This window comes from Stegodyphus dumicola, chromosome X2 (assembly GCF_044657685.1).
Source record: "Stegodyphus dumicola isolate Sdum_Otavi_A_Nest chromosome X2, ASM4465768v1".
NCBI classification, from domain to species: Eukaryota; Metazoa; Arthropoda; class Arachnida; order Araneae; family Eresidae; genus Stegodyphus; species Stegodyphus dumicola.
In genome coordinates this window covers 114,948,943-114,972,728 of record NC_140781.1, presented here as the reverse complement: position 1 = coordinate 114,972,728, position 23,786 = coordinate 114,948,943, and the positions used below count along the sequence as shown (strand labels likewise).

The 23,786-nt window shown below is 31.7% G+C and overlaps 1 protein-coding gene across 4 annotated transcripts in view; it reads right to left on the bottom strand.

The window, feature by feature from the left end:
- The window catches only part of LOC118182256 (uncharacterized), a 253,961-nt gene that overhangs the window by 154,904 nt on the left and 75,271 nt on the right, over nt 1-23,786 (bottom strand). The gene's annotated exons all lie outside the window — the stretch shown is intronic.

Genomic DNA, 23,786 nt, shown 5'->3' with positions numbered 1-23,786 from the left:
CAAGATCAGATCGATAATTTGATGCTCAGCATGCCTAAGCGTTGTACGGACTGTATTGCATCGTCTGGGAGACATACAATGCATTAACAATCATACCAACCATGTAATATTGGTTTTTTGTAAATAAGTTTTTTTTGTAATTTGCTCCAGGGAGAAAAAATCGCTAATTTTTTTAATAATATCAAACATATAGCATCTTTTTTTGCTCTTTCCCTTATGTTTAATAAATAAACTTTACAAATAAGTCAAATTTGTTTTTCTTCTAACTCTTCCTTTGCCTGATTTTGCATTATCCTTAATTTATGGACATGAGAGTATTTGGAGCTTATGTTGCAATAAACTATTCCTTACTCTCTTATAATTATGTGAAATAATACAAACATTATTGTACACAGAAAGAATCTTCTCTAATCAAATGTGCAAATTCGAATTAAGTTCATCCTCATATTGATACTTTGAATTTTAGGGTAGGCAAAAAAGAATAATCCTTTATAAATGGTTGGAGCAAACAACGTAACTGACCCATATTTGCCTACAATACATCAAATTATACTTTGATTATTATAGAAATTTCTTGTCATACATTATAACTGATAGATTTTAGGTACTCTCGTCACGCGATGTACATCCAATCTGTAGTCCAAAACAGCAAGCATCAATGCTTTCCTCACCTGGTCTCATAACCTGGCCCAAATATCAGTCCTTGTGGAATTTTTGCGTAGGAAGGATTGTGTTAAAGATACGCCTGAGCTGGTATTGCCTTCCCACATTGGTGAACACAGAATCCATGTTATCCATATCATCGTGTCAGTAATATTTGATATGTTTCAAGTATGTGGACTGAAAATAGTAACTGATTAGATGGGAGTCGCATGACGTAAGATTCTCACACAGAGGATCTGTAATTGTTATAAGAAACTTCGACAGTCAGAGTTTAATACAATGAGTCATAAATAAATATGTGCGAAATAATGTTTGTTCTAGTGATTTGTAACAAGATGCTTCTTGTAGATATAACCCGTAGTTTATTAATTTGCTATTACTGTTATATTGATATATGTTATCCAGAAGTGTCTAATGGGCGAGGAAAGAAGGCTGCAGACCTTTACTTGGTTATACTGGATATAAGAGTTTTCATATATTCCGAGGTGTCCTAAACTTTTAATGTATTTTCGAGCGATCACATTCAATTTTCAATTAAAATTCGAAGAGACGACAGTACGTAATCAGATTCTCTTTACTCAGTTTTAAAATCTATACAAAATTAAGAACGAAAATGTATATTAATTCAACATACAGTTTACTGGCTTCACTACAAATATAAACACGTAATTCATATTTCATAATAAAAGTTACATTTATTAAATACTTTAATTTCAAAAAACTAAAACTGTAATTCTTACTTAATTTTCTAATGAATTCTCTGAGAAAACAATTTATCAATTAGCGGTTCATTAAATAAATTATTCATAATATTGGTTTATTAAAACATTTTAACTATATTTTTAATAAATGCATATTAATTATTCGCATTATTTTGAAATATAATAGGGAAATCTCACGTGGTTAGTTATTTAACGAAATATGGCAAAACAGGTTATCTGCTTAAGTATGATACTAACTGAGATAGGGAGAATTTTCTAAGGGAAATTTCCTCGCACTTTCCTTAGAAGTGAAGGAATCATAGAATCTCATGTAGTCAGCGCGTTATCCAAGAATCAAGTTAGGCACAGATTACAAGAGACCAAATGTGTTGTACATTTTTGTACGTTTCTTCATCAACAAGATGGACCCCTAGTGACCGAATGGATAAGATCCATTTTGAGATTTATTCCATTTGTAACAGGAATACCAGCCTGTTTCCCTTAAAACGCTTTTCACAAAGGAATTCCTTATCTCTGATATATTACATCTTGTAGCACTGCTTTAATCAAATAATCCAATCCCACGATAACGTTGTGTCTTCCCTAAAAATTGTCTTTTCCGCTACATAGCATAATAGCTATAATAAGCAACATTCTAAATTGGCTGGCAACTACAATTTAGTAGATTCTTGTATAGTTCATAAAAATTAGATTTTTCATCTAAAGACATTCACTTTTAAAACTTATAATTGTTGTAGTAATAATGACGATTCATTGAATCCAAGCTCAGAAAGGGGAAACGTTTGAAATTCACGGATATTTTTCCCATTTTTACCTTACTGAGATGAGAACACATTTCGCCAACAAGAATGTTAAATGCATAGGCTTGTTGCTAAAAAATATACTGTCAGAAACAATCCCACTAAATCTTGAAAAACATCCAATCCCATTTCTCTAAGAAATGCAGAATCCAATCCCATATCTCTCAAAAATATTGTTAAAATGATCGCAAGCACTCAGTCTAATTAATTGAAATCTAAAAGATAAAGATATAATTGAGAAACGTCACACAAATGTCTTTATTTTCAGTTTCTGCAAAGATAAAGTGTAAATAATGAATGAAATGAAATGAAATTTGTTTCAAGTTTTATTTAAAAGTGTCCTCTGTAATTTCTTTAATTAAACGAAAGCAGTTACAGTTAATTCTTTATTAGAAGGGGCACTTCTATGGACGATACTCAGGCCTAACTCAAAATCACGAATAAACCAAAGGCATGTAAACAAATATATAAAAGAAGGAAAATATGTATTACAATTAACATAAAAATTCTGTTAAAAATTTACCTGTATTTTCAAACGGTTTAAACTGAGATTATGTTAATTTATTAAAATCAATATTAAAAACATAAATAACAGACTGTAATAAGCGAAATAAGTATAACTAGAAATGAAGGATTTGATTCTATTGGATCATAACAAAATACACTAGGGCTAAGATGATGGCAGCCTACATAGAGTACTTTTTAAGAAAAATATAGTCAATATACGCCAAGAAATAGAAGGTTTGGTTTGTTTTGATTATGGCAAAGCACTTGAGGGCTATCTGCCTAAGGGAAGGAATGCCTTTGTAGAGGGGTTCTAAGGGTAACTGGCTCGTATGCATGGGGAAAATCACAAAAACGCCATGCAGCAGCCCTTTCGCCGATATTCGAATCCCCGACCGAACTACCAGTGTTCAGCGATTTTAAAGTTCCGTCGATAATGGGCGTGAATAGAAAGAATTTACTGAAATTGCAAGAAAATGTGGAATTTTTATAACTGCCAAATGTGTTTAATGCATAGGGGATAAATTCCTCAGCATCAACGAAACTGACGTTGCAAGGTAATCAGAGGCTGAAAAATTGCTAGACTCACATTATAACCTTTTCCTGTATATTCGCCAGTTTTTACAACTTTTTTTCTTACTTTAATGGAATCACAATGATATTAACTCCAACTTTCTGTGACAAACGAGGTTTCTTCATTTAATGCATTAAAAAATTAATACACGATTGCTATTGTTCTACATATATCACATCTTCAATTAAACTTTACGAGCGCCTTAAGTACGTTTTTAAATGAAGATAACTCAGACGGAAAGTATTAACACTTTAAGCCAATTTACGTTTAAAATCTTTTACTAAGCATTATTATGTCATTATCTCATCAATCATATATATATATATACATTATAAAGGAAACACTATTATTTGTTGATATTATTTATAGCAAAATACTTCTTAATTATGCTTCACAAAATTGGAAATTCCTTTTAATACATTTATACAAGAGGTAGTCGAGTTTAATTGCTGTATTCAAGAGCGATAGAAATTAAGAGGGTACGGGAGTTCTGTGGATGAAGTTTGAAATTAACATTAAAATTATCTGGTTTTCAAATGAAGCTTGAACCTCTCTTAGGAAGACAGATGCTCTTACTAACTTATTAATATCAGCAGCGATTTATTAGCTCCGGATAATTTCTGCTTTAATGATGAAAGTCAAGTGTTTATATTGTTCATGTAGCTATCCGGGCGGACTCATCACAATTTGATTTAAGGGAATAACAAGATTCGCCACGTTCCTTCGACAGTACTAGTTCGGAGAGAGACATTGCAGCAATCTGAATTTTGAATAGCCATTTGTTTCCGAACATAAAACTTCAAAAACAGAATAACTGTTTCACATATCATAAATGATATATGTATAATATTTAATACGAGCAATGCCATGGCTGAGTATGATGCCAAATTTGTGCAACTCTTTGATTTTTTAAGTCAAAACAGATTGTTGTGTATACGTGGAAAAGGAAATTATTGTTTTCTTAATGTACACAGAAAGCTAGTTTCTTTTAAAATTTTAGAGGATTGCACAAATTCGGCATCTCGTACATCTGCAGCATTGCGCTCATTAAACATCATATATGTCATCAATGTGCAAAAGTTCATGAAACGTTATAAATGGACGACTACTTTGGCGCTTTGGCGTACATCTGGTGACTGGTGCCCCATTAGCAGAAACGTATTCGGGTTTCTTATATAGCACCGATAAGTACAGTGAAAAAATTATTAAATCTGCTATCGTGTGTGAGACATCAGCCCCTGAAGTGCATTTCTTGTTCTAAAGGCATATTTTCCAATTAAAAATCTACCACTGTAAAGAAGAGCTTACCATTAAAATTAAAAAAGTGAAAAAAAGTTAAGTATAACAACAGTCCAGTTTCTACAGTTAAAATACACATATCATAGTCCCAAAGCAAAATTTCAATTATCAAAAAATTCAATCTCTCTCTCTTGGTCATACGCCTTTTCCGAGCCGTTCCTTGAACGACGTATAAAAGACACTTCTCGTGTATGATGCAATTATAGATTAAAGATATCATATCTTTGTCTAAAAGTAACTTTTGTTACAGTATATAATAATATCTTTATTAATGAATATTTATAGCCAACTGGCGAATTTTGATTACCTTCTTAATTTTGCCGTCTGTTAACCGTGAAGAGAGACTGCCGACTGAGCTTCATTAAAATATCACTCAGCTCCAAGTCTTTACTTGCGCAGTAGACGTTCAATAAAATGCAATCTCCGTGCGTTCATTTAGGTGACCAGAAGGTGATCAGCTTTATTAAGTAGCCAGTCAATCTTCTCCATTGCGCACTTAACCCTCGCCATCTGCCTCTCGTAATATAATCGTTCGAAAGCCATTCTCCGGTTGTTCTCAAGTCTAATCCCAGTCCTTAAATTCGAGCTGTTGACTTAATTAGAGACATAAGTGTTTCAGGGGACGGAACGCAGCCCTTTAATTTGTTAAGAAGATATAAATTTGGAGGTTCAGGTGGAATAAATTTTCGCGATTTGAAATTTGGCTGAATATTATGATTTTGAGTCTGGAAATAGAAACTTTGAAATATAGAATGTTATTTGTGTTTCCGTCTAGAACTAAAAACGAATTCTAAGTGACCAAACATAGATATTTATCATCAAACATCTCCTTCTCATGATATGAATGGCCTCTGACAATTAGTTATTAGTCCAAAAGGACTTTGTCTCTGAAGGACTATTGTTTTCGTTTTGCGATTTTTTGTTGAATCACTATAAATGTCAGTTTCACTTTTCAAACTGTTGCCAACAAATGTTACAGTCCTGCATTATATTTGAAAAAATTAAATAATGAAAAATCTGCATAAATATATGTATATTTCTCGCATTGGGATAAAACAACGATACATAGAGCTATCGAATTTTGAATGACGTAATCCTACTGCGAATATGGGCATCTGAAAGCCCAAATTTTAAATTTGGAATTTGTTTTATTATCGATTTCATAGTTTGTAAAACTTTAACAAATTTTTGAGTAACAAACTCAAGGATTTGAAAGCGAGTAATGGCAATAATCTACGGGGAGGGGGGGACCTTTTAATCTCCAGCGCGCGGAACTGTGTATCGGAAATTCTAAATATAGGCTCATTTTAAAATTATTTTGCGACATTCCTATTGAACTGAAATTTATAGTTTAAGTGCGAAGAACATGATATTTAATAAATAAAAGTAACACACAGAACGTTAAAAAATGCTCCTTTGGAAGTAATTTAAAATCTGAAACCTTTCAGATTTTTTTTTAATACTTCAGTTGGCCGTTGGAAGATTTGCACCAACTTATGTGAATCATGTTGTTTTCCGTAAGCAAAATCTTATCACAAAATCACTTGCATTTTAATATAATATTCATACATAGTGTATTATCTTAATATTTTAATATAAGTAATGTTATATGCTATTATACATATATATATATTAATTAATTAATATTATATACTGTATTAGTAGTTTAATATAATATATAATTTTATTATAATAACTATAGGTTTCCTTATCAGAAACTTTGTATATACTTTGTATATTTTTGGGTATTGAATAATATGCAAAAAGCCTGACAAATGTAAAAGAAGCAAGTATGCTATTTATTAGGTACTACTTCTCATTTGCACTAAAGTTGGTTGAAGAAACGTAAAAAAAGAGCGTAACAAAATATGCCTGTTAAAGACAAGGGCTAACTGTAAAGGACAATTCACACTGGGATTTATCTGCGATAACGGAGTCGGTTCTATGTGTCGAGTAGCTCCGTTATGCCTGAAGTTCAGATTTTTCAACTCGCTCTGCTATGAAAAAAAACTGGTTTTGGAGAAGCGTCGTTGGTGTCAGATGTCTGCGTTAACTCAGATAAACCTTAGTGTGAGCAGCTCTTTAACATTCCTTCAGTTTGTTTCATGGAAAAAAGTCAATTTGATACATACCTTCGACACGTAACCCGTTGTTTTATATTCATCAAATTTCTAAGTCAAATGGATTGGCAATTTTTTGAGACATTTGAATCCGTTTTTTTTTTTTTTTTTTTTTTTTTTTTTTTTTTTTTTTTTTTTTTTTTTTTGCAACCTCAGCCTTTTACTATACATTCCTTAGTCATAAAACACGTACGCCTTTCTTCCAGAGAATGTATTACAAAAATTACTTCTTATATAGATTATAAAGTACTAAGTGCCTTTGTGAAAATGCAAAACAATCCTTATAATTGGATTTCGAGGTTTTTAATGCTTGTTAATTTCATTATTTATATAATTCTAATTTAACTGAGGGTTATATGCGCAAGGTGAGACTTCATACGCATAACGTTCAAAACACTACTATCCAAGCAGTACGCTTTATGTTGTCAACACGTGTGATATTTTACATAAATTTGTTCGCAACAAATTAGGCACCACATATAATATATATATATCTGCATGCATATTCTGTGCTAAGTTTGAAATAACTGATATCTGCATTTAAGACAGAAAATTTTTACTTTTTTGAGAATACATTTTTCTCACAAATATTAATACTTACATTTTCATGCATATGAGCATTATTACGAATGTACTCATCTTTATTGTTAAAATGAAAAGCAATAATGTAAGCTAAATTAAAAACAATATTTTTGTTCCTTCAAATCACAAGCAAAATACTTTTAAATAATAGCATTTTATCTTATTAAATAAGGAAGGTTTTCCTGCAGTCCATCCATTATATGAAGGTAGATATAAATGAATAATCTACTTCTTAGGACCTTAATAAATAAATACAAAATTTAAGACATTAGAGCCTGTGCCTTGCAAAATAAACAAATTTTTAACGTTGTATTTGCTTTTAATTAAAACAAGTTTTAATAAATTATATTCTCAGTTTTAATTTAAACTTAAATATATTATATGAGACCGTTATAAATGTAGCGCATAAAATTAGTAAGTACATTTACTTCAGAAATAAGTACTTCAGACAAAAGTCATTAAACTGTATATAATTACAGCGCAGCCTCAAAAAATTTATTTTCCAAGCAAACTAATTCCATTCAAAATAAGGAAATTTTTATTTCCCTAAAACAGTTTAAGAAATGAGAGGGAAAAAAGAAAGTTTAGCAGAATGAACTTTAATATATGATGTGACTAATTAACTTTCTTTACTTACATCTTGCTAAATAAATTTGAGAATTTCCTTCTAGTTAAGATTGTATGGCTTTCTAAATTACGTTTCCCTTTTAACTGAATAACTTGTGTTTAATTGAAAAAGGTGTAGTCTATAGTTTATTGTTATTTAAACACATATAAAAGTAACTGTAATTAATTAGCGTTCTCTACCAGATAATCACTGCATTTTGTCACTAACTGCCCTGAATTTGGACTGTCGGGTACTAAATAAATCATTCATAATGCGCTATTGAACTACCAGATTTCTTAACTGGGTATTCAGATATCTGTCTTGATCTAAGTAAAAAAAATAAATAAATAAATAAAAAACGACTGACTTTGACAGATAAAAAGCGTTAGAGCGTTTATGCTTACAGAATACAAATACATTCTTTACAATAAGTGCAACTTCTGGGAAAAGTATATAATTTTAAATGCGACTGAGGAAAATATGTAAAAATGACTTACATTAGTTAATTTGAAGTAACAGAAAACATTAAGATAATAGAGGAAATTAGAAAACAAATAAATGGAGAATATAACCATTGAAAGCTAATTTTGTTTTAAATCTCTAAACACTGTAATTAATGCCAAAATACTTAGAGTAACAGTAGAAATTACTAACATAACAGTAACAATTTAGTTATATATAAACACTTAGCAGTAAGAATTTAGTGATATATTTTACGAAAAATTTAAGCAGCGATAAACGCTTTGTCTATTTAATTTACTTTAATTTTAAGATGCGAGAGTGACTAAATAGCATAAGGAGCTTAACTCTTTCAGGCCTGTAATCTGCCCGAAAGGGCTAAGTATATCTGTAGTCGGCCACTTCATTTTAAATCTAAAAATCAAGTTTCGAATTCATATTTAGGCCACAACATGTTGACAGTACGATGATTATCACCTTTGTCTCTAATCTTCTAAAAGCATAATTATTGTAGCCTGCTAGTTGGTTAGAGAATCTCATGTGAGGGAAGATCGTAGATTTCGGTTGAAGAAACTTTTGCGATGGTGCACATGACTCAGCACACCACTTGCCCCACAAACCTTAGGGCATGTTACGGATATCCGACATTTATAGATAAAAATCGCTTTCTGTAGCTCTGAAAATAGAACACTTCTCTTTTGGGGTTCCAGTTTTCACCGCAGATTGACTCGTGAATCAAAGTCCATACAATGTTATTATGAACTGCTTGCTATGTCATGATATATAGTTCCCTTTAGAAAAGCGTTTAGCTTAGATTGTGTCTTTGCTGGCAACGAAACGTATTTAATGCTAAATAAGAATATTTCCTCTGAAGTCTACCCAGCAGCGCATTTCTAGAAAGTCTTAGTGGCATCTACGTATGACAAGGGACCGAAGATGAGCACACCTGGTGACTAACAGAGGTAAACAGGTCTTGGTTCTACGCTCTCCACTTACGTAGAGGCATCAACTCTCTGGGATCGCAAAAGGTTGCCTCAGGAGTTACTTGCATACTACTTCAAAATTACATACCCTTACAAGGTTTTAGCGCATCTGAGTCATTTAACAAACTTAGATTGACATCTGCACTTCATTAAAGATACTGGGTTTGCTAATCTTATGTCCAAATATTGGTATGACGCTCTCATAAATAATTATGAATGGATCAGGAGATGCCTCTGTCAGGATTATAGGCCTTGAACGCCAATGAGGACGGTATAGTTATCTAATTTCACTCCAATTTTGAAGAGAACGCTCTGGTGGATTATTGTAATGTTGCCTTACTTTTTTTTCTTAAATCAACCTCTCAAAAATATATTCGAAAAAAAATGGATGTTTTAAAGCTGACATTCTGTAAAAACAAAAAGCCTTGCCTTCTATGGAATTTGCTCCATCAGTAACCAAATAGTAAGAAAGCCGAATGCTGGTTGATTGATTGTTTGACTCGAGTTCAAATTCAAAGGAAAAAGGCTGGCTGCGTATTCGGTTTTCGGGGATTTTCTGTGGGTAAAGTGAATACGAGCCAATTTTAATTAGAAATCCACCAAGAAGGCGTGCTTGTCTTTAGACAGATAGTATTCGTGTGCTTTTTTATAACCAGTTAACCTAACCTCACGATTTCTAGAATTTGATCTACCGGACATCGACAATCAGCATCAGCTAAACTATCGATCGGAATAGTCTTAAGCAATATTTTTAAGTGAGAAATATTTAGTACTGTTTGATTTCTGGGGAGAATAGACTGTGAAATGGCGCTTTTTTCCTCGTCTAAAACCAAAGTTAAACAAGCTGCAGAACAGAATGTTCACTTTTGGAAAACAAAATAACTGTTTTCATACTTTTGGAAATAGTTCGGGATATTTTCCTTTTCTTCTAGAATTGTCACATATATAAAAATATTACTGTCGTCTACAGTTTAAAGCATTTCACATGAGAAAGATCATTATTTGTTCTAGCTATGCAAAGGCTTTTATTAGACTGTTTATGAGAAAATAATCAGTCAAAATAGAACTGTGCAAAACAAAAGTCTACTTAAATTTTTGCATGGAAATTATTCTAAACTGAATGAATATATTTAGTTAAGGGATGTACTTACTCTACGTAACTGCCTGTCAAAATCATTTAACTTTTAAACTTCGGTAGGGTCCTTGACGATGCGTTAAAAATATTACTTTTATTTTACTAAATGCTGCATTTTTTTCTAGTCGCATTTGGCGTGTTATGCATGCGTTAGCTGGTTAAACGTTTTTATGGCATCTAAAAGTTTGAATTTCAGAATTTTTCTTCAAATCCTACTTGAATGGTGTAATAAAAACTCTAAATATTTTTGTTGCCCTTATGCGGAATTTTCGATATTAATATTTACTTTAAACATAAACTGCTTAGGTATAGATGGACTAAAAAATCTTCATAAGTACTTTAAGTTTCGTCATCGCTTTCAACTGGAACAGTTTTATTGCTGGTAAAGATTTACGTTTCGTGTACATTTTGATCAAATGTATTTAAAATTGAGGCACTTCAGGTCATACTACAGACTGATTGTTTGAAGCTTAATTTTAATTATGAATGATTAAAACGCTTAAGACATCGTGACACATTATCAAGTACACAGATCCCAACTGCAGCTTTTAATATAAAATATTTGAAGGGAGGTTATTGCTTGATAGATCAGTATATAAAAGCAGCTTTCAAGCCCGACAAATAACGTGTGGTTAAAATCTCATCCAATAAAAGCACTTCCCGAATTATTTTATTTCTTTAAATTCTCAAATTACTGAATCAGTAATTAATTTATTTCTTTACTCTTTAAAGAAGAACTCAAAGTGAGGTAGGAAAAATCATGCAAAATGTAGACAGAAAGTACAGGCCTTTTTTTATATTATGTTTTCTATATTTATTTATTCTCTGAATTATATTAAAGGCAACAGAATTAGTTTTAAATTAGTGGCACAATGATTTAAAATAAGCCGCCCAAACAGGGAGAGTAGTTAGTGACTCCGGCTGCCGAACCGAAGTGTCCGGGTTCGAATCCCGGAGAAGTCATGGATGTAAACTTTCTGCCCTTTCATAGGAGTTAATAATGGCCGCCTATTAGGTACCTCCATAATAAAATAATCTTCACTTCTGGCCTTACTAATGGCGAAACTCTAAAATGGCTAGTATCAGCCATAAAACAAAATTTAAATAGCTTTTCGGGGTATAAATTCAATGCATTGAATAATGGAAGTCCTCTACTGTGAGATCTATATTTCTGCAGTATTTGAAAGTAATTAATTAGTCATTAAAGCAACTTAACATTAGGGATTACATGCGATTATTCTAGCACTGTAGCTTACAAGGCAATAGGGATAAAATCTATGTTCATCTTCCACGCTTACAATATGTTTTCAATAATAATATGTAAAATTTTCCTTACCATAGTCATCTTTGTTACAAAATCAAAATATGTATAACAAAAAGTTTTAAATAGTGTTCTTAGCTTTACAAAACTACTGTGGACAGAGCATATATGAGTAAATTACGAATGTAATACTTTTTGCTTCATATTTTCACTATTATCCTCTGATTATAATAATTTTAAGTAAACAAAAATGTATTTGAAGTATTTGAAGAAATTTTCAAAAAGTTAATTTCTGTGGATTGTGACAAAAAGTATTTGTATTTATATTTTAATTAATTATTATCATAAACATCTTTAGTAATTCATTAATAGATAATTGATTAAAATAACTATTAATCTTTGTAAGCAATTGCTTTTTACATATATTTTGTGTTGATGTTAAGAAAATGATATCCACGCTTATTTAGTATTTTCTCAAATCATTGGATCTATTTATTCAATGTCCCTCATTCATGCTTTCAGCCTGGCTTAAATCAAAATTTATTTCAAATAATAAAGCTTATTACAAGTTGAATTACAAGTGATCTCTCCACGTCTTTTATTACATCAAATAATTCTTCCATTAGCTATAACTTTAATAAGAATACTTTCCTGGAGGGGGACTTTCCAATTCTTATGAAAAGAATTTCTCTTATAGAGCAATATTTCATGTTTCTTATTCTCTTTTCTTTCCTTTTAATAAAATATCAATATTTTCGTTTCCAAAAGCCATTTAGAGACTGATATTACCTCAAGCTCAGATTAAAACGAAAAGCAATAACAACATAAGCTACAGTAAATGCATTTTAGCAAGATATACATATATATTGTAAGGTTCTATTTACTCCTATAAAATATATTTTATTCTACAAAATACAATATTTTCTTCTAATTTTAGTTACTTTGCATAAAATAAATCTCCTTTGAAAGAAAAGAAAATTATAATATCCGTTTTATGTTTGATTCCAAACATGGTATAAAAAGGAAGAAAGAAATGCTAAATATACCTGATATGACAGAAATCTTTTGAACACTACGAGAATGCCTCTAAACTTTTCAAATATAAGAGTCAAATATGAGTTTTACCAAAGTAAAACTACGCTTTTGTTTTACCATGTTAACATTCAACTAAATAATGATATGTTATTAACTTATTTTTATGAATTTATAAGATATTTCTCCCGCCTTCTTGGCATGGCTTCGTGGTGGTCTGCACGCTGGGTACGTATTCCAGAGGTCTAGGGTTCGATTCCCGGCGAAGGCGTTGCTCATTTTTAACCACTTCTGCTTTAAAAATAACCTAATGACTCTACAAATTAATAAGATAATAATATATTTAGCGCTATTTGGTCCGTTTATACATTTTAAAGGGATTGAGATTTTGTCAAAAACACTTCATGAAAATATGTTTATCTCATTTTAAGCAAACGCAATCATTTAATTAAAGATTCCAACTTATTTTCAGTACTATATTTCACGATTTAAGTATCATGTTCCGAATAAACATTTGTTCATTATGTCTAATCTTTACGTGTAATATAACTTAAAAAATAAATAAATTTTCAACATTTTTTATTCAGTGTTTTCCTTATAACTGTAAACAAAATTCCGTCATATTTTATCCAAAAGGTTGTTCGTAAATTGTACTTCTTCTTTGGGATACATTTAGATACACGCTACTTAAAGTCTTTGCTTTTTCACTTTAATATTAGACTTATTTAACAAGTTTGTTTATTTATACATTTTAAAAAGCTTGAGATTTATAAAATTCACAACGAAATTCTTGAACTGTGTCTTTATGCTAAACAACACTCTGCAACTAGCTTATGTCACAAATCACTAAGTTTTTCCTTAGCCCAAGTTTCACATTTAAATTGAAACCTTCATTTCAAATCCATCCTGAGCTCAAAACGTTCGAAACTAAGTGTCCCTCAGAAGGATGCTACGGTTGTGTTATATTTTAAGTAATCAGCAACTGATGTGCTTTGGCGTCCTTAACGCTAACACTTTGCAATATTTACTGCAATGCAATGGCTGCACATCGCGAAATTCAAACATAAAAGTAAAATTTAGAAAGAAATACGTTAAATAATTTTTTAAAGCAAAGCATCTGAAAAACTCTGCTCTAGGAGAAATGTCTTTGCGGAGAGCTTGTAACTCTAGATTTAAACGATTTGAATTGCATTCTAAATGTCGGCAAGCTATCTCCCTGACAGGATTCAGCTTACCCAAGAATGGATTTAAGCAGATAAACATTTACTTGAACACTGCTGATGACAATTAATGAGAAAGTTACAGATCAAACGGGCCATTGCTTATCAAACGACTTCCTTTTCTTACAGAAGTGCCGTCATCTAAAGTTAGACATCTTACATAAGGCACCTAGTTTTGATCCTTAACTAAGCAAATATAGAAAAGGTTCACTTAGCATGTACGACAAAAACAGGACGATACGATCACAGAGAGATGTTATGAGGGTATACAAAAATAAAACACAAAACGGGAAAATGAACAACGGAACGAAAGGGCAGAACCGACTGAAAAAAAAAAAACAGTCGGAAAAAAGCCTAAGTCCAGTGCAGTAGCTAACGCATATGTATGTAATATGATATTCTATGGGCATGTGGGAATCAGTGAAGTTCATGACAGCATTCCACAGGAAGCTATTAGACAATGCACATCGGTTTAGCTAACACAAGAATGCTGTCCCAGTATCATATATCAAAAGAGAATGGTCCAGGTTTCCCGGATTTTTAGAAGCATTGTGTCATGAGTTTAACTGACATTTGGAAAAAATCACAATTAACATGCAAAGCATTTACGTTATATCATTTTTACTGGGCATGGATATTACATACATGTATTATTTTGCTCAGCGACTAGTACGTCGCATCCATTGGAATATAGTAGTCGGAGACGGCGCTTTCCTTGGTAACAGTAATACAATGTCTAGACAGCTCAACAATTGAGGTTGAGTGTAGTTTATCGATGAGAGCCGATTTACTCTACCTAGCGATTTTGGAAGTCTAAACATCTGAAGAGAGTTGCAAATCACAGTCACTTTCTCCAACATCGCCGAAAAGTAGCGACATAGAGATGGCGTAGTTTTCATTTGTCGTAAAGTAAGAAAAGTAAGAATACAGGTGACAGGTGACGGAGGACGGGGACGCCTGGCGTATAACATAGGTAAACAGGCATATGTCCCACGTCCTCCACTATCTCGAAGAAGCAACTCGCTGGAGCCCCGTGAGGCTGGAAAGTAAAAATACAGGGGAACCTGCATTAAGCATTGAGTAAATGCATATCTTGGTAATTTGTGTTGAAATTGAATAAATGTAATAGACCACTATGTTAGCTGTAACCCTATTTCCATCCTCTTATTGCATTTTAGTAATTTCGAGAAACAGAAAGTTCTAGAAATTCCTCGCGACCTGTTGAAAACTATAAAAGGCCGGAGAAAGAGCATATCCGTTCAGTTGCTTAGTTACTGTTGCTGTGAGTTGTTTAGTTCCGCCTGAACTGATATATCTGATTTAGCTTCCTCTTTAGATGCTTTTTGCATTGCGTTGTATTTAACGGTTTTAGAAGCTATAACTAATACTATTATGCTGCGAAAAATTGTGAACACGTGTACGAACATTTATGAGGAAAATTCCAGAGTTCTAATATATTTCTGTTGATAAGAATAAATTTTATTAACTTATTATCGGACTTGTGCATTCAATTTATTACGAACCCGTACGCACGCAACAATACGTTACGCTTGAAATGAAATGACGAAAAAATAAATCGGAAAAATCATGAATTAGATTTTAAATTTTTGATATAAGATTGAAGTGAATGAAATGAAAACAAATATAAAGAACATTTTACCACCCTTATTTATAAACAACAGACTGAATGGAGCATGCTACTTTGTTCTTATGGGTATTAGAAATAAAAAAACGGAATGGGGGTGACAAATCAAACGACAAAGAACGGAACATTTCATAATGACAAAATAATTCTGAGTTTGGATTATAAGGTATTTCTCTCGTCTTCTTAGCATGCCTTCGTGGTACAGTGGTCAGCATGCTAGACGCGTATTCGACTCCCGGCGAGGACATTGCTTCTTTTTCATCTCTCCTTTGAAGTAACCCAATGTTTCTACAGGGTTGCAGTTGTCTCGACTAAAACCGGCCATGTGGATGTTGGAAAAATATGGATAAATTAGGAATCTTTTGTTTTCTGTGGCTAAATGTACACTTTCTTTAAAGTAAACGACAATGAAAAATAGAATATTTCATACTCAAAAAAGAAGGGTTGCTGATGAATATCAAAATTCTTAGCAACAACGTCCGCATAACCAGAATCGACCGAAAAATAACTGACTACAGGTAAGATGCTAACAATTTCTTGTGGCAAAACATGTACGCAAATTGAGGTAATATTGCACCTTGTGGCAAACATTCCCTGAAACACAACAATGACATCGTAAACCAAAATGCTAGTAGAAGGTGACAGACTGCATGTGTGTTTCTAAAACCAAGATTCTTTGCTTAAAAAAAGAATTGCTAAAATCTCATATTGTTTGTTCAGTCTATGTTATTCACGGAGCAAAAATATAAAATAAAGCCTTCATTGATATATAATGATTTTCCTGTTATTATTTACATACTACATTTTTGTTATCCATGGTACGCTATTTATTTTGTATACATTTACCTAAATTAATTTAATAATTTATTAAAGCGTGTGCTGCAGTTAATTTACCTTTATATTTTATTTAAATAAGGGAAAAAATTAGCATCACAAAAATAAGCTTAAAGCAAGCTTAAATTTGTGTGCTTCGAAAGAGAAGATCACAAAATCCGAATAACTAGAAATTGTGATAATTAGATTTCTTCTTAAAATAGTTTTTAAGTTCAAAATACAGTGAAAATTTCTTCCAAAACCAAACCCATTGCTTTCCTCAGTTTTGATAATGAATGAACCATGAGTAGTTATTTGCTTTCTAGACTTCCAGAGCAAAGGATACAAATAGCTTACAAACAACCATCGGAATGTATTGGCTCAGCATTTTAGTACAATTATATCAAATCGACTTTTCTTACTCAAATATATTTTTTCCGTAGCTTACATTGCAGGAAACCCTGCCCTCACAATCCGATTGTTTTCAACTCAATTCTTGCCGACATTCCCGAAAATATCCTCCTTATAAACCAGCACTGCTCCTTCCTATAACTTCATAACAAAAGACCTAAAAATAGAATCATTCTCAGAAATCAAGAGTGCGGCATTGATTTAGAAAGCCTTCAGAAAATAAGCTTTTTTAAAAAAGTGCCTAATAAGATTGTGGTCCGAATAGTAAGAGGAAAAAAAACCTGTTCCGCATAGCGTGGACATCCAAGAAAATCGGTAGCCTGCTTCTATTTAATAATATCTCTTCGGTTTTCGAGGTTTATGTTATTTCCGCTTTGCGAAATAACATGAGACGCCTGGAAACTAAAGCCTGAGCGCAGGCAACGGAAGCCGCCACTTGCGATTTGAAGCAGCCTCATGAAGAAAAACATCTCGAGGTGCTCGTTGATGGAATGTCAACATCAAGTGCTTTCGCTATCGATTGTATTGTATTCCATTACTTTTATTGAATTTAGGAACACACATCAGAAAATGCCATAAGGGTATGAAGCATGAAGAGAAAGAAACCAAAAATAACACTTTCAAATATATTTCGATCGTCAACTACACTTCTAGTAGAAATATTTGGAAGTGAGTAAGGGATACTAGAATTGCTAGAGAAAAAGGCATTTTGGAATGTACCTTAATGTTTACCACAAATTGTGCGAGTAAACGTAATATACAAATTTCAATCTATGCGTAAATGAGGATATGCCTTGAAAAAAAAATTAATAGCACGAAAACCAATATATTAAGTAAACTAGTTGTTGATGTAAAATCTTGATGATTTCAATTCTCTACATATATTAATATAGGGTCTTAAATATTTTGCTCGTATATTTTAATTTATGCATTTAATAATGATTATTTTGTGAATAAAATATTTTTATTTAAATGCATTAAAATTATACACTCAACAGAAAATAACATTTTGAATTTAACTAACACGTTTTAAGTCTTGCATTCCGCTTTCCGTTTCAACCTTACAATTTTTATTAGCATTGTATACAGTTATTACATTGCAAGTTTATTTAGTATATTATGAAAATCTGTTTAGTACTTTCAATTACTATGTAAAGAGAAAATTTCGACACAGGAAATACTAGATACATACACTACAAACTTACTAACACAGGCTATAGACATGCACTCACACATACCAACATATATAGAAAATACGTAATAGTACTTATATAGAAAATGTGCTGAAAAACAGGTGTGTAGTTTTAGTGACGTAAGTGATAAATTATATACTTTTTAGTGACTTTTATTACCTTCGTGCACGTCTCAGAGGATTTAGTCAGTAGCCATAACTGCAAAGCCATCGGCACCCCATAAGCGGTAAGTTGCTCATAATTTGTTAGTTGTGGTATAAGGTTGATGAATTCTTAATCTTCGAGCAACCTCTTTGATGTTTAGTTTTTTCTTTTTTCTTAAACCTTTAGATTTTAATGCTGAGCTTCTCTTGCTGAAGTTATAAATATATCTCAGTTCTTCAAAACTGCAGAGGAATCTTAATTCGTAATTCCGTTTTTGTTACATATTACTAAGTCTTCAGAAATAAATAAAAATTTTGGTTGCTTTTACTTGCTATTCTATTATTTCTGCATTCAGTTTGTGCGTTTTTATAAGTCGTTAAGAAAATTAAAGTCTATACCATTTGATAGAATAATAGCGAGTTAAAATTAATAATCAATGGAATCTTACAAATTTCACTTAATATTCTTAAATATGTGCAATAGAATTTTTATTATATGTTTCTTAATTTGGATTTAATTACCATCTCGTTAGAAGGAAAATAGACCTGCCTCTAAGACCAGAAATTTAAGCATTATTTTCGACATGCTTTCATTTCGCAACACCTATGTACACATTCTGTTTTACTAATTAACTGGCATGCATTGCATATTCATATCTCCAGAATAACGTAAAGCAGGCAATTATTTTGAAATCTAAATTTAATGATTTCTTCGGTTTCAGCATCTAGAAATTAAAAAATTCAGAAATTCTTCTGAAATATATTTTGTAATAAGTAAAAATAATAAACATACTTCCTTTGAAACCAATTATTTTAAACACGAGTACACTGAAGTAATTACCGCAGTAAATTAGTTATTGTGAAAGCTACGGAAAATAATTAACTTAAATCTGTTCACATAGATATCCTCATTTAGGAACATAGTTGAGTATCGTTAAAATTGCCGTGAGGCATAGGCATTAATAAAAAGAATATCGAATATTTTTCTACATAAGGAAAACTTCGTTACGGCAGAAAATGGTACTATAAGTAGAATTCACGTAATATGAATGATTTTGTAGCGAAGAAGATGGACCTTTGCACAAGATTTTTATTTTTTCATGCCGTGACATAACTTCAAAATTAAACACTGCCTATTTCTACATAAAATAAATTTAAATAAGAACATAGAAAATGTGTTAGACAGTGGTATAGGAAACAATTGACGTTATAACCTCCTAATATGATATCATCTACAAGTAATTTATTTTTAATTGCATCCCTAAACAACTTGACATAAGGGTGGATGACCTCATTTCTGTGCATTTCAACATTCATTGTGTAGGTCAGTTTGGCCATTCAAAATCATACTCGCTCATATCATGTTTTCATAGCATTTCAATTAATGCCTTTTACGAATGTTTTATTGTGTCTGATTTGCTTCCCGAAGACTGAGCCACGTTTGTAATTACTTTCCAAACAAAACCTAAATCAGTAAACAGTGCAATTTAAAATATTATTGTATAATCTATGCCGAATAAATTTTCACGCAAGTAAGTTGTATGTTTTCAGATACTAAACACACGTCTTTATTCTCATGTAGTTTTATTACTTTAGCACCATAATCTAATAATAAAAAAAATGTTATAGCTAGAAGTGCTTATCATTTTAAAAAATATATACCAATAACTGTGTGAGTTCCAATACTGAAGCTTTCCGCTGTTTTCTAGAACAGAATTCTGTAAGATTCTCTGAATACGATTTCCTTTTTCAAAAAAAAAAAAAAAAAAAAAAAAAAAAATGCGTTGATCATTGCATTTTACCATATAGCAATATAGCTTGCATAGCAATATTCTTTACTTATCTTACACAAGAATTCGCCTTCTAAACTGTTATTTCATTTTCAGTTATGTACTGACTAAACATTTTGCCCTTCAGTATATGTACGATCCCTGAATATAAACCTAAACTATAAGTATCCCTGTCAAATGCTGTTGTACGGAGAATTCAAGTTTCATTTTCTAGAATAGGTATCAACTTTTACTAATTAAAACTACTGGGGTCACTATTCATGAAACAAATTAAATTTCGTAATTTTTAATTAATTATTTAAATTCCCATATGTTATAAGATGAATATTTTCCTTATTTAAAGCATTTTCTTGTAGTTAGAAATATATGTGTACAACTTTCGATTGCGAAAATAAAGGTCGTATGAGGATTTAAAGCACAAGTGTATAGCACAGTTCAACATCCCTCCATGCGGTTAAATGAATTTTGACAAATTGAGTTAACGGTTTTAAACACTTTGCAATGTTATTATTTAGATTAACCAGTTATTTATTATTTCAGATTTTGCTATAACTTTGCCTTTCTGTTTCCGCACTAAAATGCCAATCATTTAGATAATATTTATACTATGGATTTGGGATTTTCAGGCAGAGGGTGTTTCTGGGCTTCACATGCATGGTAGGCTTGATACTTTACCAGCTTGATAGTTGTAATTTTTTGGCTTTGCGTTATTCGCTGTCGACATATTGATTTTGACGCTCCGGTTAGAATTACTCAGACAGCTTAGAAGGTATTTAAATTGTGCAGTATTTGACTAGTATTTCACGTCTTATCTTCAAATTTCAGGTCTTAACTTTTACATTCTAAAGTCTGTTTAAATAAAAAATTTGTTTAAGCCTTTCCAAGACTTGGTAGTGGCTTTCAGACACAGCCACAATTCGCTTTACGTCTGTTACGGATTTTGGATTAATTAAGATCACGTGATATCTGATAACGTCTTTAATAAAAGTGTAAAGCTGTAATTTTATCCTGATTCACCGATATCGAAGAAATTTTTTGAAAAATCGAGGAATTTTCTGCAATATTTGAAATATCTACCTAAACAATGGATCTAAATTATTATTAGGATGAAGTATGATTAGCTTTATATGAATCAGAAAGTTATATTAAATATAAAATCAGAATATTATATTAAATCCAAAAATTTCAGTTATAATTTTAAAAGGATGTTGTTTTATTAAAAAATAAAAGAATCCTTTGAATTGCCAATTTCCTAGTAATAATAACTCGGCAAAATATATTGTAAAGTCATAAATGACTTAATTTTATTAACTAAATAAGTAATCCTTTAGTTTGAAAATTACCGAACGTAACTGCTCGCTAAAAAGGTAACGAGCAATGAAAAATAAGCTATATAAAATTAGCTCAAGAAACATTTAAGATTATCAATGTATCCACCTTTTAAAACTCGATGATTGTTCACAAGAATTTGCTAATCCTTTGCCTCTCTTAAGTCAAAGAAAAAAAACAAAGTGATTTATATTTTGGGCTAATTATTAGTATTCATATGAATTCTATTCATTAATTTTGCATTTGTATTCTACGAAACTCTCTTTAAAACAATTAGAATTTATACAAAACTATTTTTATGTGACGTAGATTAACATCCAATTTTTAATCTTCAGGAAAAAAACTCATTTTTATTGTTATTTTATTTATTTATATATTTCAAGTTTTCAATAAATTCGGTTCCGGCTTCTGTCATTTTCGTCCTGCCCATCCAGTGCCACCTCACAAGAGTGTATCACGTAAAGGGACGTTGATGAGAGTTGACGTGATGGGTAACCGTAAAAAACACACGGAGACGAAAGCAAATATTCCGGGTGAGTTTGGCCTTCGGCAGCAAGCGCCGCAATCTTTTCGCAAGGATGGAGGATGTAAATGAAGGTGAACGTGAGGTGAAAACAAGGAAGACATTGAAAGGAACTGGATACTTTAGAAACTGCAAGATGAGGAACACATTCGATGGCACTAAAAGCAAATGTAGCGTTTAGTTTCATCCGTATATGTTAGAAGATCCTAAGAGCGTTTTTCCCCTGAGAGATTCTCCCCTTTCGGCTGACGGATGTTTTACTTTTTCTACCGACTTTCTTGTGACAGACTGGATTTCGCAGAAATTGTCTGCTTCTGAAAGCACCTTGTTTTTAAATTAGAATAGTTTAGTTTAAAGCAAATTTGAAAGGTAAGGTTTTTTTTTGTCGAAAAAAAATTATTCCATATCATTTTGTGGGAGGAATCTTTCATTGAAATGAGAAATAGATAGTTGCGTAGTTTTAAATTTCTCGAGCTAACCTTTAGACTTATTTTAGATATCTGCTGAAAATTTTAAAACTTTGAGCCAAAAAAAATCTATCGGTATTAATCCATCGGTGAAGATGCTAAAACTGTGATATTATCAATACAAATTTAAAGCATTTTGCGAAAATTTTAAGCAAATATTTTTTTTAATCACAAATGTTTATTAGTTCTGATTTTCATGCAGATTGTAGCCAACAAAAAAAATCAAAATGCGCATAGAAACAGAAAACGCGGATAAAGCTCAAACGTTAGTTAGATTATTTCAGATAGGTCAAAAGAAGTAACACATGGTTGCCTTAGGTTAAATGCAGGCTTTTAAGTGAAGGCTATAGCAAACAGCAAATTGCCGGCTTTGGAAAACTCATGGATAGAACCACACTTGAGCACGATAGTTTTGGCTTAAAAGCCAACCTTAATGCAAATTATTAAAACAAGACTACTATAAATAAGAATTCTTACAGATTAGGAACCCATCCACCATCGTTACACTTACCTGGGGTACATCTCCTCTATATTAGAAGACGCATTTCACCATATTGCATAGTTATCGCGCCTACACTATGATTTCCAGAATCGTAGTTGAAAATCTCAATTTTCTGAAAACATTAATAGAAAATATCCGATGCACATTGATAGCTTTGATATCTTAGTAGTTAAAACAATTTTTCCTTGCTGGTGGGGTATCAGTTAAAACCCACCGTATTTGCAATACATTATAACACATGCTATCGTAATAATTTGCTTGAGAACACTGTGCTTCATTACAACGTACGTGTTGTTGTCTTAAAAATAGGAAATATCTGAGTCTTTAAAAATTTATATATCATAAATAAATTTCGTTATACTGCATTTTTCATTTACATTAATCCTCAAATGTAATTTATAAACTAACTGTAAGTATGATTAAAATTTTAAAAAGCCTTCAATTTTTACAAAATATATAACTTCTATTATATAAAACTCCCCTCTTTTTTTAAATCGCTGGTACTCCCTTTACCCATTATTTATAATATTTTTATACTATCAATATTGTCTGGAGAAAACAACTTTTCTTGCTCAAGAAACAAATGCTAGTTACCAGTTACCTTGTTAAATTTTAACCAATTGTGTGTGAAGTGATATGAGTAAAGCAGGAAAATCTATAAAAAAACTCGAATATGGGACAGAATGGATGTTAGAAGAACATGATTCTTACCACGCTGTATTTACTGTGCTCAGGATCACCTTTTATACACTTGTGAATTTCCGAGAGATGCTAAATCCACGTGCATCAGATGCAACTTAGATCACTTAGTAACCTCGACTAAATATGCTTTCCATCTTGTCAATAGAGGGACAAATCCTACCTATAACTCCTTTCAACAATCTGATGTAAAATGTTCCAGTACTCTTGAAACTATCCTACCCAGAGTAGACCTACTTGATGATTCTCAATCCGAGACAGCGGCGAAGGTTAATGACACGAAATGTTTTCATCAGTTTCTTTAATTCAT